Source organism: Colletes latitarsis, chromosome 14 (genome assembly GCF_051014445.1).
Source record: "Colletes latitarsis isolate SP2378_abdomen chromosome 14, iyColLati1, whole genome shotgun sequence".
In the NCBI taxonomy this organism is placed as follows: Eukaryota; Metazoa; Arthropoda; class Insecta; order Hymenoptera; family Colletidae; genus Colletes; species Colletes latitarsis.
Genome location: NC_135147.1, coordinates 14,615,925 through 14,629,791, shown reverse-complemented (window position 1 = coordinate 14,629,791; position 13,867 = coordinate 14,615,925). Strand labels below are relative to the sequence as shown.

Here is a 13,867-nt window from a genome sequence, read left to right as displayed (position 1 = left end):
AAAAATTTATTACTAACGAAATCATAATGGAAATTATAACGCAAACAAACTCATATGCGCACTTCTGTGGAACGTACAACAGAAAACCATTCTTTCATGTAGGAGGTTGTTTAAAAAAATATCATACGTTAAAAACTTATAAATAATTATTTACATATACACCTTCAAAAAATAAATAATTTCTAACAAAAATGTTATTCTCATAATATTGAAGATTTTTCGCTTATTTACCGAAACCATCTACAACCTAGTGAGAATCACGTGTGAAAAGCTAGCGACCGATAAGGGTTAAATCTTGTTCAAGAATTAGCTTATTTCTTGGCCGCCACGAGTCTCATTAGCAGCACCGAGAGAATCGCTAGCCACGCCCATTGCGCAATGCGTCAAAACTGATTTTGGGCCTGTGCACATGATTGACATGCGCACGCATCGATCTTCTGCGTGCCGGTCGAAACCACGTGGCGGCCAATGACAGTCTTGTTCTGATCGCCTTTGTGCAGTGCTGTGTGGTAGTTCAACTGTTCAAAAGTCTTTGTGTTGCTCATATCTCTCCTTTGTGTGTTCATGTAATTCACTCACGTTAATTAATACAAGTCTCAAGCTCATAAACCCCTTGCAATTAATAAAATTGCAAGGGTATTATGTGTCTTGAAATAGCACATAATTTAGGTAGTTTCTCAAATCTCGATCTCTGCTGGAAATGGCGATCAATAACATCGTCATTTTCTTTAGAAGCTCAACTCACGATTCTCATTAATATTGACTCTCTTGTAGCCGCTGCCTTGTTTTAAAAATAAAAACGTTAAGACCTTGTTTAAAATGTTTGCAACAAGTTATTTTTCGCGAACCTTCTATCTAACTGGCAATCTCATGTATACAGTCCGCGAATTCAAACAAATCTTCAAATGAGTGGAACATGGTTAAATAATTTAAAAAGCATTTTAATGTCATGAGAGAGAAGTCTTTATTCAATCTTCGTCGCTATTTTCCTCAATAACTGGTATTATTTGTATCGAATTGAACATGTTTGTTAATATTTCTGATGATTTAACAATTTTTTACTTAAGCCGTTCGTGCGACAAGTAATAAATAATTGCAGCTACGAGGGAACAACAACCTACTGTCCTGTTGCCATTCGCATAATCGAATGTATACCGTGTTACTGCCGTGTAGCTAATAGAATTTGGCACGTATTCTATATAACATTTACATATATGTTTTTCGATTAATGTGCTGTGAGCGCTTCTCCATTCTAATAATTGTTTCATTTTCCATTAAGTATTTAACATTTAAAGAGTTTTCATTATTTAGCAGTACTGCAAGATAACACACTGCCTGCGATAACTGTTATGAACATGTAAATAGTATTCAACAATTTGCAACATTGCTTGTATCGCTTGTCGATTGTTTTTTTTTTGTTTTCATTTTCCATCAATGACGATACATCTATTCTAGCGTAGTGTATAATACAACAATTAGTTTAGAGTTCTTTAGAGTTATTAGTTAAGAAAAATGTCCGAAAGCAGTATTAGTGGTAAATGCATTAAATGTGACGCATTGATAAAAAAATTTCGTGGGATAGTGAAACAGATTGTCAAGGAAGATGAAGTTGTTAAATATCAGAAGCACTGTGTTAATACGATGACAATTGGATCTGTATTTTGCGGTAAATGCAGATTAGCTGTTTAGAGAAATCAACAACCGAATGAAACTGACAGTCTGATACTGATGACAATGCAACGGATCCGGATTTTCATACTGGAAGAAGTAACTCCGGAAACCGTAGTGGAATTACACTTTAAAAGAGTCGTGCATACACATAAATATTGTATTGGGTTGTTCGGAAAGTAATTTCGTTTTTCTCCTTCGTGAAAAGGAACAATTTTCTTATAATACGTCTGTTTTGTCTCGGTCTATATTTAGCAAACCGATTCGATGAGTAGAAAGGATAAACTGGCCCACGGAACTGTGGATAGTCCGGATAATTAACCCCTTAGCTTACAATGACGCCTCAGAGGCATCGTAAATCTATCGGGCCAAACATGAATAAGACGCTGTCGAAGGGTTGAGCAAACTGATTTGAATGTGGTGAAAGAAACTTTTTAGCTATGCTCAACTTCACACGTTAACTTTAATAACGAGTGAATGTTTGGAGGATACGGAAGGTAAACGTTGAATCACAATCAGTGGAAATTATAACAACAACAACTATTTATTGTAAGTCGGATAGCCGAAAGGCAAAAGGTCTTGAATATACTATTAATCTGTTATATTTGCGTGTCAATTTTTGTCTCTCGTCCTGGTCAAGGTTCTCCAAGCAGCTAACCTCGCCATGGGCGTAGCTAAGGCCATGGGAGGCCACATCGGTCTTCGATTGATTAAAATTGGTATTAATGCAGACCAATCAGTTTGGAGGCGACGTTGGTCGGTGGGAGGCGGCATGTAACTTGTATTTTTAATAATTTTCCCTCGTCCGGGTTTTTCCGCGGAGCGGCTACGGGCCCAGGTCAACGTTTGGTGCCAAATGTTTTATGGCGAGTCAGGTATCGCAGGAAACATTTGGCACCGGTTTTCGATGTTATTGCATATAGTAAAATCATAGAACGCCTGGATTTGGAAGGCCATGCAGATTTGAATGAATTTAATATTTAACTAGCCGCCTTAATGGCACTTGAGTATAGGCAAAACTTGATTGTATGAAAAGTTTGACTCTACATTCAATGGCTTTATGATTTTACTGCTACGCTGCAATACAGACGAAATCGCCATGGTTATTGCGCGCCGTAACAGACGCCTCGGAGTCGTCGTAAGGCTATCGGACCAAACATGAATAATGGTCACAGAGACATTCCAGAGGCGCGACATTCAGTTACTTCTCATTCGCATTCGACTTTACATCGTATGTAAGAAGTATTATAAAATCACCCATTATAATGTGTTCAAAAAGAAAAATTAGAATTGAGAACAGTGATGACATTGCTACCAGTAGTAGTGACAGTGGTAGTGACATTGTACGTGTCGTACGAAAAGCTACTAAGCAACTGGTGATTAACGAAGAATCCGATGATGAAGATTATTATCAACCACCTGAGTTGTGGGTCTGGAAAAAAAACGAGAACCAACCAAAAATATGGCAATATATGGAAATTCCAGGAATAAAAGAGGCAACGTTAGATCATTTGAGTACAAGCAAAAATGAAATGGGCGTTTTTAATCTAATGTTTAATAGTATATTTTGGGAAAATATTGTGACGGAGACAAATCTATACGCGGAACAAGTAATAAACAATGAAAATAAAAAACGAAAAATTGATGAAACTTGGTCTCCTGTTGATTGTGATGAAAAAAAAATATATATTGCGCTATGTATAATTGCGGCTGAAGTAAAGAAACCTGCAATTCAAATGTATTGGTCTAAGAGGGCCGTTATTGAAACTCCAATATTTAGAGAAACGATGCCGTACAGAAGATTTTTACAAATAAGTAGATTTTTGCATTTTGCAAATAATAATGTGGCCAATAAAAGTGATAAATTAAACAAAATAAAACTCGTGATAAATTATTTCAATCAACAATTTCAAGAAATATATACAATGCAAGAGGACATTGCAATTGACGAATCATTAATGAAATTTAAAGGACGCTTATCCTATAAACAATACAATCCGTCAAAAAGAGCGAGATTTGATATAAAAGTTTATAAATTATGTGATTCCAGGTCAGGTTACTGCTATAGTTTCGAAATATACACTGGCCGTGACAAAATACATACTACAGATAATGCATCTGAAATTGTGGTCAAAGAACTATCAAAACCAATTTTACACAAAGGACACATATTATATTTGGACAATTGGTATTCTTCACCAAATCTTTTTGTAACTCTACTCAACAGTAAAACTAATGTCATTGGAACAGTGCGCGCAAACAGAAAAAATATGCCAAAAGGTTTCTTGAAAACAAAATTAAAAAAAGGAGAATAGGAAATAAGAAGCTGCAATGGATTACTGGCAATAAAATGGAAAGATAAGCGAGACGTTTTTATTCTATCTACAAAACACACAACAGTAGCAATGACTGAGCAAATCAAAAATCAACACAATCCTACTTGGAAACCAAAGTGTATCGTCGAATACAACAAAGGGATGATAGAAGTTGATCGACAAGATCAAATGTTAGCGTGCTTCCCTCTGATGAGAAAGTGTATGAGGGGGTATCGCAAAATTTTCTTCTACCTGTTTGACATGGCTTTATTTAACTCTTACATTTTGCATAACAAGATAAATATTGAAAAAAGACAGGGATATGCAGAATATAAGGTTGAAATAGCCAAATTATTATTGAAAAATACACCATTACCAAACTACAACCGTAAAGGACGGTTGTCAAATGGAGATTTACCACTAAGATTACAGGCTCATCAGTGGAGTCATTTTCCCAAACATATACACTCATACACGAAAGTATTCGAACGCTTACAATTCTAATATTCAACTAATGAAATATGTATGTTAAATTGAAGCATTTGATGTAATATGACACATATAGCAAGGGATTGGTCTTAAGACTACATAAGTAAGATTAGACAATAATTCAACGATTTGTACCGTGTTTACACTACATTTATTGTAAACACGTACCAGAAGCGGCTCACAAAAGTATTCGAACTTTGAACAACTAAGCATTTCCAACGATAATAGAATGTAAAGAAATATTTCTCAGTTCACTAGCAGAGGGTCCCAGCGAAACAGCATTCAAAATTTTTGCCACAGTCTTCATTACTAATAATATAACAAAATGAATCGCAAGAAATCGGAAACAAGCAAGTCTGTCAGAGAATTAATAGTAAATTGGCATAAGGAAGGCAAATCATATGGTGACATTGCACACCTTGTGAGCAGAAGCAAGTCTACAATTCATTATATTGTGAAGAAATTTAATACGCAAGGTAACATTGCTAATAAGCCCCGTTGTGGGCGTCCGAAAAAGTTAACTGAAAAAGAAGAAAGGACAATTATTCGAAAAATCAAACAAGATCCTTTCACTTCTGAATCACAATTGGCATCAGTGGTGGCTACGCAGTTTCAGAAAGAAGTGCATCCAGAATTGTGTCGCCGATTATTAAGAAATAACGGTTTACATGCACGAGTTCCAAGGAGAAAACCATTTATTAGCAAGAAAAATAAAGTTATACGTTTACAATTCGCCGAAAAATTTATTTATAAAAATAATTCGTTCTGGGACACTGTGTTATTCTCTGATGAGAGTAAATTTAACGTTTTTGGTAGTGATGGACGTAAAAATGTCTGGAGAAAACAGAATACAGAATTAGAACCACGAAATCTACGGCCGACTATTAAACATAACGGTGGATCTGTATTAGTTTGGGGCTGCATGGCACGCAGTGGAGTGGGAAATCTTGTGTTTATCGATGGAATAATGGACAAAACGAAGTACTTAAAAATTTTGCAGGAAAATTTAAAAGATAGTGTATCGAAATTAAATTTACCATGTAATTACTGGTTTCAATCGGACAATGATCCGAAGCACACCGCCAAAATAGTTAAAGAATGGATATTGTATAACGTTCCACACGTTTTACCACATCCACCGCAAAGTCCAGATTTAAACCCCATTGAGCATTTATGGGATGAAGTAGAAAGAAGACTGAGAAATACAGTTATTACTTCGAAAGAAGCGTTAAAATGAAATATTACTGAAATATGGCAATCAATTGATTCAAATGTTACTTCTAAGTTAGTCCACTCAATGGAAAACCGACTTAGGGCCGTTATAAAAGCCAAAGGTGGGCCAACTTCCTATTAAAACTTTCAATTATTCAATTTAAATAATTATTAAATGTTCCGTTCGAATACTTTTGTGAGCCGCTTCTGGTACGTGTTTACAATAAATGTAGTGTAAACGCGGTACAAATCGTTGAATTATTGTCTAATCTTACTTATGTAGTCTTAAGACCAATCCCTTGCTATATGTGTCATATTACATCAAATGCTTCAATTTAACATACATATTTCATTAGTTGAATATTAGAATTGTAAGCGTTCGAATACTTTCGTGTATGAGTGTAGATCCAACGCCGTCGAACCAATACTCAAAACGAAGATGTGTAGTTTGCACAAAGCATAAAAAACGCAGTGAGACAGCGTGAGAATGCAAAAAGTGTAAAATTGCATTACATGTACCAACATGTTTTGAGAGATACCATACTATCGAAGATTACTAAATTTTTGTATTAAAATAAAAATGTTATTATTAATGTATTATTCAATTTGCAACAATAAATCTTTTTTTTGTTTAATAATCAACTAATCGTAATTATTTATCAAACATCTTGCAAAGTTAATTATACCGCGCACGTGTATATACAAATCATAGGAAGTTTGCGATTTGTACAGTTTCGAACGCTGAGCCAAGCTGTGTATGTCCCTGTGCGCGACCGACCTTGGTATCGCTTTTGGCCCGCACAGTTGGAAATTAAATCGTAAGGCAAAGGGTTAATTTTTTCGGTCTCATGGGAAACTTTATTCTCTCCCTTCGCTTCTTCTTCGTGAAAAGCCTGACGAGCTCACGGTTTACAAGATTGTTTCTGTACGAATCGACTCTCACTTACAGACTGACCGTGAGCGAAGCGAGCGGTTAAATTTTGTATTCGCCGGCCGGGTATGAAAAACAATCCGCCGAGACTCGGGCGTAGTCGCGTAACGACAATAATATCAAACCTTGTTGACGAGCTGCCAGCGGTTACACCAAGGCGCTTTGAATATATGATATTGAACAACGTCAATATTTTATTGAATTGTGTACTGGTTATTTTGGTTCAACATCTTTTGCTATCTTCCTGGTAGTAATATGATTCCACGCTCATAAAATTTTTGACCTTTATTTATAAAAAACTGATGCAAGTGATTTTTGACATAGTCGCTTAAATGTTTTATCGTTTAAGAAATTCTTTAAAGACCGGAACAAGTAATAATCCGATGGTGCCGAATCTAGGGAGTATGGTGGGTGTGGTAACACATCCCATCCAAACTGCAATAACTTCTGACGAGTTACTAAACTTGCGTGAGGTCTGGCATTATCATGGTGGAACTCAAATGTCGAGCTTTGAAACGAAACCAAGTCGTTTCTATTAGTCTGGGGACACGCACACCAGGGCGATACACCCGTTAACGCACTTCCAACGCCACCTAGCGAGTGGGTTGATACTTTCTCGTATCGCTTGTGTTAAGTGCGCTCAACCACGTTTTTATTATATCATTCGCGTATTGTATTCTTTGGTATTTTTTCATTAAACTACAGTATATGCAAACAACTAGTACTTTCGATCACGGATCCTCTCCCACAGGTTATGGGCCCAGAAGATCTCGGAAAGTGCACCGGAAGCGAGTGATCTGAGTGTTTTTGCATTGACAAACTTTTAGAGGTTAGGTTTCCTTTCTTCTCTGTCGCGACACGTATCATGAGTTCCGGAATTGTGCGGATCGAATCCTTGAACAAGAAGAAGTATGATACGTGGAAGATGCAGATGCAAGCCTTACTAATAAAAAATGACGCGTGGACATACGTAAACGGCGAAACGAAGAAACCTCATGTCATTGCCGGTGATGCCGCGTCGGAGAATGCCGCAAAAGAATGGGCAAGAGAAGATAGTAAAGCGAAATCGGACATTATTTTATCCATAAGCCGGTCCGAACTAAAGCAAACAAAAAATTGTGAAACGTCTCGCGAAGTGTGGCTGAAACTTCAAGAAATTTATCAATCAAAAGGGCCCGCACGGAAGACCACGTTGTTAAAGCAACTCATGTTGCAACGAATGGAAGAAAGTGGGGATATCCGCGAACACATTCCTGACTTCTTCGACCTGATCGATAAATTGAACGAGATGGAAGTAGTGATAAATGAAGATTTGCTAGCAATCATACTTTTGTACAGTTTACAGTTTAGTTTGAAGATGAAGAAACCTTTTTTGCTAATGCAAGAGAAATAATTCGAGAGTTGGAGGACGAGGATGCAGAGGACCATGAAGATCCTACCTATAGTTATCCACCACTGGTTCAAGATCTGCCTGGCCCATCAAGTGAAATTATTATTTCATTACCCATGCAAGAAGGTCATGAACATTATGTAGAGTTTGATAAAAGGAAACTCATTTGGAAAAAAGACAGTTTGTTGTATGACGAATCGAAAATAATTCACCAACCAAGCACAACAGACTCTGCTATAACTGAACTTGATACACCATATACAGTGACTCGCATTAATATTCGGACACCATGCTGTGTGCGACATTATTGCTCTATATATTTGTGTACACTAGTGTTATTGAATTGTTTTCTTCGTAATATATTAAAACACTTATTGTAGTTAGTAGAAACATAAACTTTATTTATTTCACACACATAGTTTTTTGCAAAATACGTGATAAAGTCAAGAATGTCGAAATTTAACATCGCAAAAATATTCGGACACAACAGTTTATTGGCTGTAGTAAGTCGTTGGATCCAGTCGGTTATTTTGCTAGTGTACATTGTTTGTAAACATAACGTCTAGCGTGCATCCAAGAGTCAGTACTGTTATTGACTTCGTTAATAGTAGACGTATTATTAGTGAATATGGGACGAAAAGGCAAAAATACATCCTTTGAAATTCGACAACTGGTTATTTACCACAAAGAAAAGGGAAAATCATATCGAGAAATAGCCAAATTGCTAAATGTAAGCAAGAGTACTGTAGCAGATATTGTACACAGGTATATTCATGAAGATCGAATCGATTCAATTCGGCAAAAGGGACGTCCAAAATTATTAGATTCTCGCGAAGAACGCAAGATTGTTAGAAAAATAAAGAATGATCCTAAAAAAAGTGCTATAAAACTAGCTGCCGAATTATTCCAAGAATCTGGAAAGAAAGTGCATCCCGACACAGTGCGTCGGGTATTAAAAAACCATGGATACAACGGCAGGGTTCCACGAAGAAAACCATACATAAACGAAGTGAATCGTAAGAAACGATTAAATTTTGCTAAAGACTACGTTTCTAAAGACCAAACATGCTGGAACAATGTAATATTTGCGGATGAAAGCAAATTTAATCTTTTTGGGTCAGATGGACGAAGAACGATATGGCGTAAAGTCAACGAAGAATTGAAATTAAAAAATTTGAGAGCAACAGTGAAACACGGCGATGGCAGTGTAATGGTGTGGGGTTGCATCTCAACTGCAGGTGTTGGTGAACTAGTTTTTATCCACGGCATTTTAGATAAGATGAAATATTTAGACTTATTAAAACAAAATTTAATCAAAAGTGCTGTTAATATGAACATACGCAATAGTTTTAAGTTTTATCAGGACAACGATCCTAAGCACAAATCGAGAATCGTTCATGAATACTTACTATATAACTGTTCTAAAGTGTTACACCCTCCGCCTCAATCGCCAGATTTAAATCCTATTGAGAATTTATGGAATCAATTGGATCGTAAAATTCGAACAACACCCATAAAAACAATAAAAGAATTAAAAGAACGTTTATTACAAGAATGGAAATGTATAACACAGGAATATTTAAATAAAATTATAACAAATATGCCCAAACGATTACAGGAAGTAATAAGACAAAAGGGTCAACCTACAAAATATTAATACTTTTCAAAAAATATGTATATTTTATATAAAATTTATGTAAGTTATTCACTGTCCGAATATTTTTGCGATGTTAAATTTCGACATTCTTGACTTTATCACTTATTTTGCAAAAAACTATGTGTGTGAAATAAATAAAGTTTATGTTTCTACTAACTACAATAAGTGTTTTAATATATTACGAAGAAAACAATTCAATAACACTAGTGTAAACAAATATATAGAGCAATAATCTCGCACACAGCATGGTGTCCGAATATTAATGCGAGTCACTGTACCAATGAGGCTACAGGCGCAACATTGGGGTCACCTTCCGAAACATATATGTAGATCCCACGCCATTGAAAAAAAATCCAACAAGAGCTTATCTTGACGAACGAAGATCAGTTAAATATTGGAAAAAGGTAGCCGTTAACATAATCAACCGCATGGTTTTAAATGCATATATAATCTCCAAGGAAAGAGTTGAGAGTAAAGCAATATCTCGGTTAGATTTTATGTCCAGTATTATTTTTGAAATTGAATGTCAGTGGATGAATGAAAACACACGCAAGCACATAGTTAAGTAAAGGAAAAAGAATTTGGTTTAGTAAAGTTGCCTCAATGTAACTTGCGACAATGTGTAGTTTGCAGCACGAAAAATGCAATAAAAAGATCACATTTAATTTGCGTGCTATGTAAAAAAGGAATTCATCCAACATGTTTTGATAAACACCGATGTTACAAATTATAATTGTTACTCTCCATTTAAATTGTTTGTTCATAACACAAAAATATTGTTAATTTGTAATTCGTTATTTTATAAAATACATCTGTATTATTACATATGCGTACTGTATATTTATAAATATTTCAAGTTTTGTTCGATAAAAATTATTGAGAAGATAAAAATGAAATACAAAATATTTTATTTTGTAATGTATTATTACACTATTATTATAGTATCGTATCTATTGTGAAATGTATTATTTACTTTAAAAGAAGGAGCTGTGTGATGTACTTGCGTGAATAAATCTGAGCGTGCGACTTCGACAGTCAGTGACGCACCGTCAGTTGTCCACAACGCTCGAAATGTGCTGGGTTATTTGACATAAAATCTGAACAGCGCAATCGCGCTACTTGGAACTCAAACGGTTAAACAATACATTAAACAATAGACAACAGTCTTTCATTCTTGCATTTGTTTGCCCAAACGAAAGTGAAAGCTATTTGATACGTAGTAGATGCTATTGAGCTGTACGCTTATTTTTCATATCTTATTAGAAACATGTCAAATGCTGACAAATGTGCTTCCTGCAATAAATATGTTATCAAAATATCGCCGCACAAAACGATCGTGACATCCCAAAAAATGGCGGAATTCTTAACGCAAAATCTAAAATTTCAAATTGTGTTAGATGATGTTTTGTGCAACAATTGTCGAATAAAAGCATATAAAAATAATAAAACCGACAGTGTTTGTGATACTAATAATAAAAATGATGTGATTGTGGAAAGTTCAGCCTCATCTTCATTTGATGATCCAAATTTTAATATTTCACTCATGAAATCAGCTAAAGATGACGTAATAAAGATTGAAGTCCCCATAAAAAGAACTGTTGCAACACATAAATATTGTTTTACTTGTAATGATACAAAAAATATTCATGTTGTTCCGTTTGAAGCAAGATTACAAATATACAGGGTGTGGCCGGACGGGTAGTACAACCGAACAGGGGGTAATACTACATGTAAAAATAAGTCGAAAAAAAGGAGTAACATTTTTTCGTTGACGCTCCGTTTTCGAGAAAATCGAGTTTGAAAATTCTATCCAGTACGCGTGCACTGTACAGCCTCTAGGCTTAGATATGTATTATAAATAAGAAATGTTAATGTTTATTAATTTTACTGACATTACTAACGTTAATTACACAACATTATTGAATAAACTATTCAAAGTGCTGTCCTTGTTGACGCGTACATATCATTGCTCGCCTTATTAGTGAGTCATGAACTGACGCCAATGAACTTCGATATTTTATTTGATTAAAAGCATTTATTATTTTTTCCTTCAGCTGAAGAGAATTCTCACTTGTTTCTGCATACGCGATCTCTTTAACGTGACTCCACAAGTAGAAATCGAGTGGATTAAGGTCTAGTGACCTTGCCGGCCAATTTATTGTTCCGTCCTGGCCTATCCAACATTGATGTCGTTCATGTAATAGTTGCCGTACATTTCGTGAAATGTGAGGTGGTGCTCCATCATGTTAAAAGATTAATTTCTGTACAATAGACAGAGGTATGTCTGTCAGTAATGACGGCAGTTCTTTACGTAAAAACTGCAAGTAAACTGCCCCATTCAGCTTATTCGGAAGGAAGTATAGTCCTATGATGTACGAATCAATTATTCCTGCCCATACATTAATACTTCATTTCCTTTGAAAGTGGTTTTCTTGAATTATGCGCGGATTTATAGATGACCACCAGTGTGTATTGCGTCGATTAATTGCAAAATCTCGTGTAAAAGTTGACTCATCTGTTCATAAAATGTACGATGTAAATTGATTATCGTTATTATACTGTTGAAGTAGCCAGTTGCAGAAGTTTAATCGTGCGAAACGATCAGATTCTTCGAGTGCTTGGACTCCGCGTATTGAATACGGATGAATTTTGTTATCGCGTAATATGCGACGAACAGTTCTGGTATTGGTATTATTACGAATACTAAGTTTTCGTATACTTATCTTAGGATTATTAGCAACGGTATTAAGAACTTCTGTTTCTAAATTTAAAAATCTTCTACTGCCATCAGACTTATGGTAATTATAAAAAGAACCACGCTCAATTAATCTTTGCTCTGCTCTCTGTATCACTCTTCTGTCCGGAAGACGACGATTTGGAAATTATTGTCTATAATATTCAGCTGCTGCTGTTGCATTTCCATGACAAACCCCTAAAGCTTTTATCATTTCGACATACACTCATACACGAAAGTATTCGAACGCTTACAATTCTAATATTCAACTAATGAAATATGTATGTTAAATTGAAGCATTTGATGTAATATGACACATATAGCAAGGGATTGCTCATAAGTAAGATTAGACAATAATTCAACGATTTGTACCGTGTTTACACTACATTTATTGTAAACACGTACCAGAAGTGGCTCACAAAAGTATTCGAACTTTGAACAACTAAGCATTTCCAACGATAATAGAATGTAAAGAAATATTTCTCAGTTCACTAGCAGAGGGTCCCAGCGAAACAGTATTCAAAATTTTTGCCACAGTCTTCATTACTAATAATATAACAAAATGAATCGCAAGAAATCGGAAACAAGCAAGTCTGTCAGAGAATTAATAGTAAATTGGCATAAGGAAGGCAAATCATATGGTGACATTGCACAACTTGTGAACAGAAGCAAGTCTACAATTCATTATATTGTGAAGAAATTTAATACGCAAGGTAACATTGCTAATAAGCCCCGTTGTGGGCGTCCGAAAAAGTTAACTGAAAAAGAAGAAAGGACAATTATTCGAAAAATCAAACAAGATCCTTTCACTTCTGGATCACAATTGGCATCAGTGGTGGCTACGCAGTTTCAGAAAGAAGTGCATCCAGAATTGTGTCGCCGATTATTAAGAAATAACGGTTTACATGCACGAGTTCCAAGGAGAAAACCATTTATTAGCAAGAAAAATAAAGTTATACGTTTACAATTCGCCGAAAAATTTATTTATAAAAATAATTCGTTCTGGGACACTGTGTTATTCTCTGATGAGAGTAAATTTAACGTTTTTGGTAGTGATGGATGTAAAAATGTCTGGAGAAAACAGAATACAGAATTAGAACCACAAAATCTACGGCCGACTATTAAACATAACGGTGGATCTGTATTAGTTTGGGGCTGCATGGCACGCAGTGGAGTGGGAAATCTTGTGTTTATCGATGGAATAATGGACAAAACGAAGTACTTAAAAATTTTGCAGGAAAATTTAAAAGATAGTGTATCAAAATTAAATTTACCATGTAATTACTGGTTTCAATCGGACAATGATCCGAAGCACACCGCCAAAATAGTTAAAGAATGGATATTGTATAACGTTCCACACGTTTTACCACATCCATCGCAAAGTCCAGATTTAAACCCTATTGAGCATTTATGGGATGAAGTAGAAAGAAGACTGAGAAATACAGTTATTATTTCAAAAGAAGCGTTAAAA

The 13,867-nt window shown here is 35.4% G+C and overlaps 1 protein-coding gene across 2 annotated transcripts in view; it reads right to left on the bottom strand.

Annotated features, from left to right (window-relative positions):
* The window catches only part of Znt63c (solute carrier family 30 member 1), a 266,383-nt gene that overhangs the window by 76,104 nt on the left and 176,412 nt on the right, over positions 1-13,867 (bottom strand). The window lies entirely within an intron of this gene.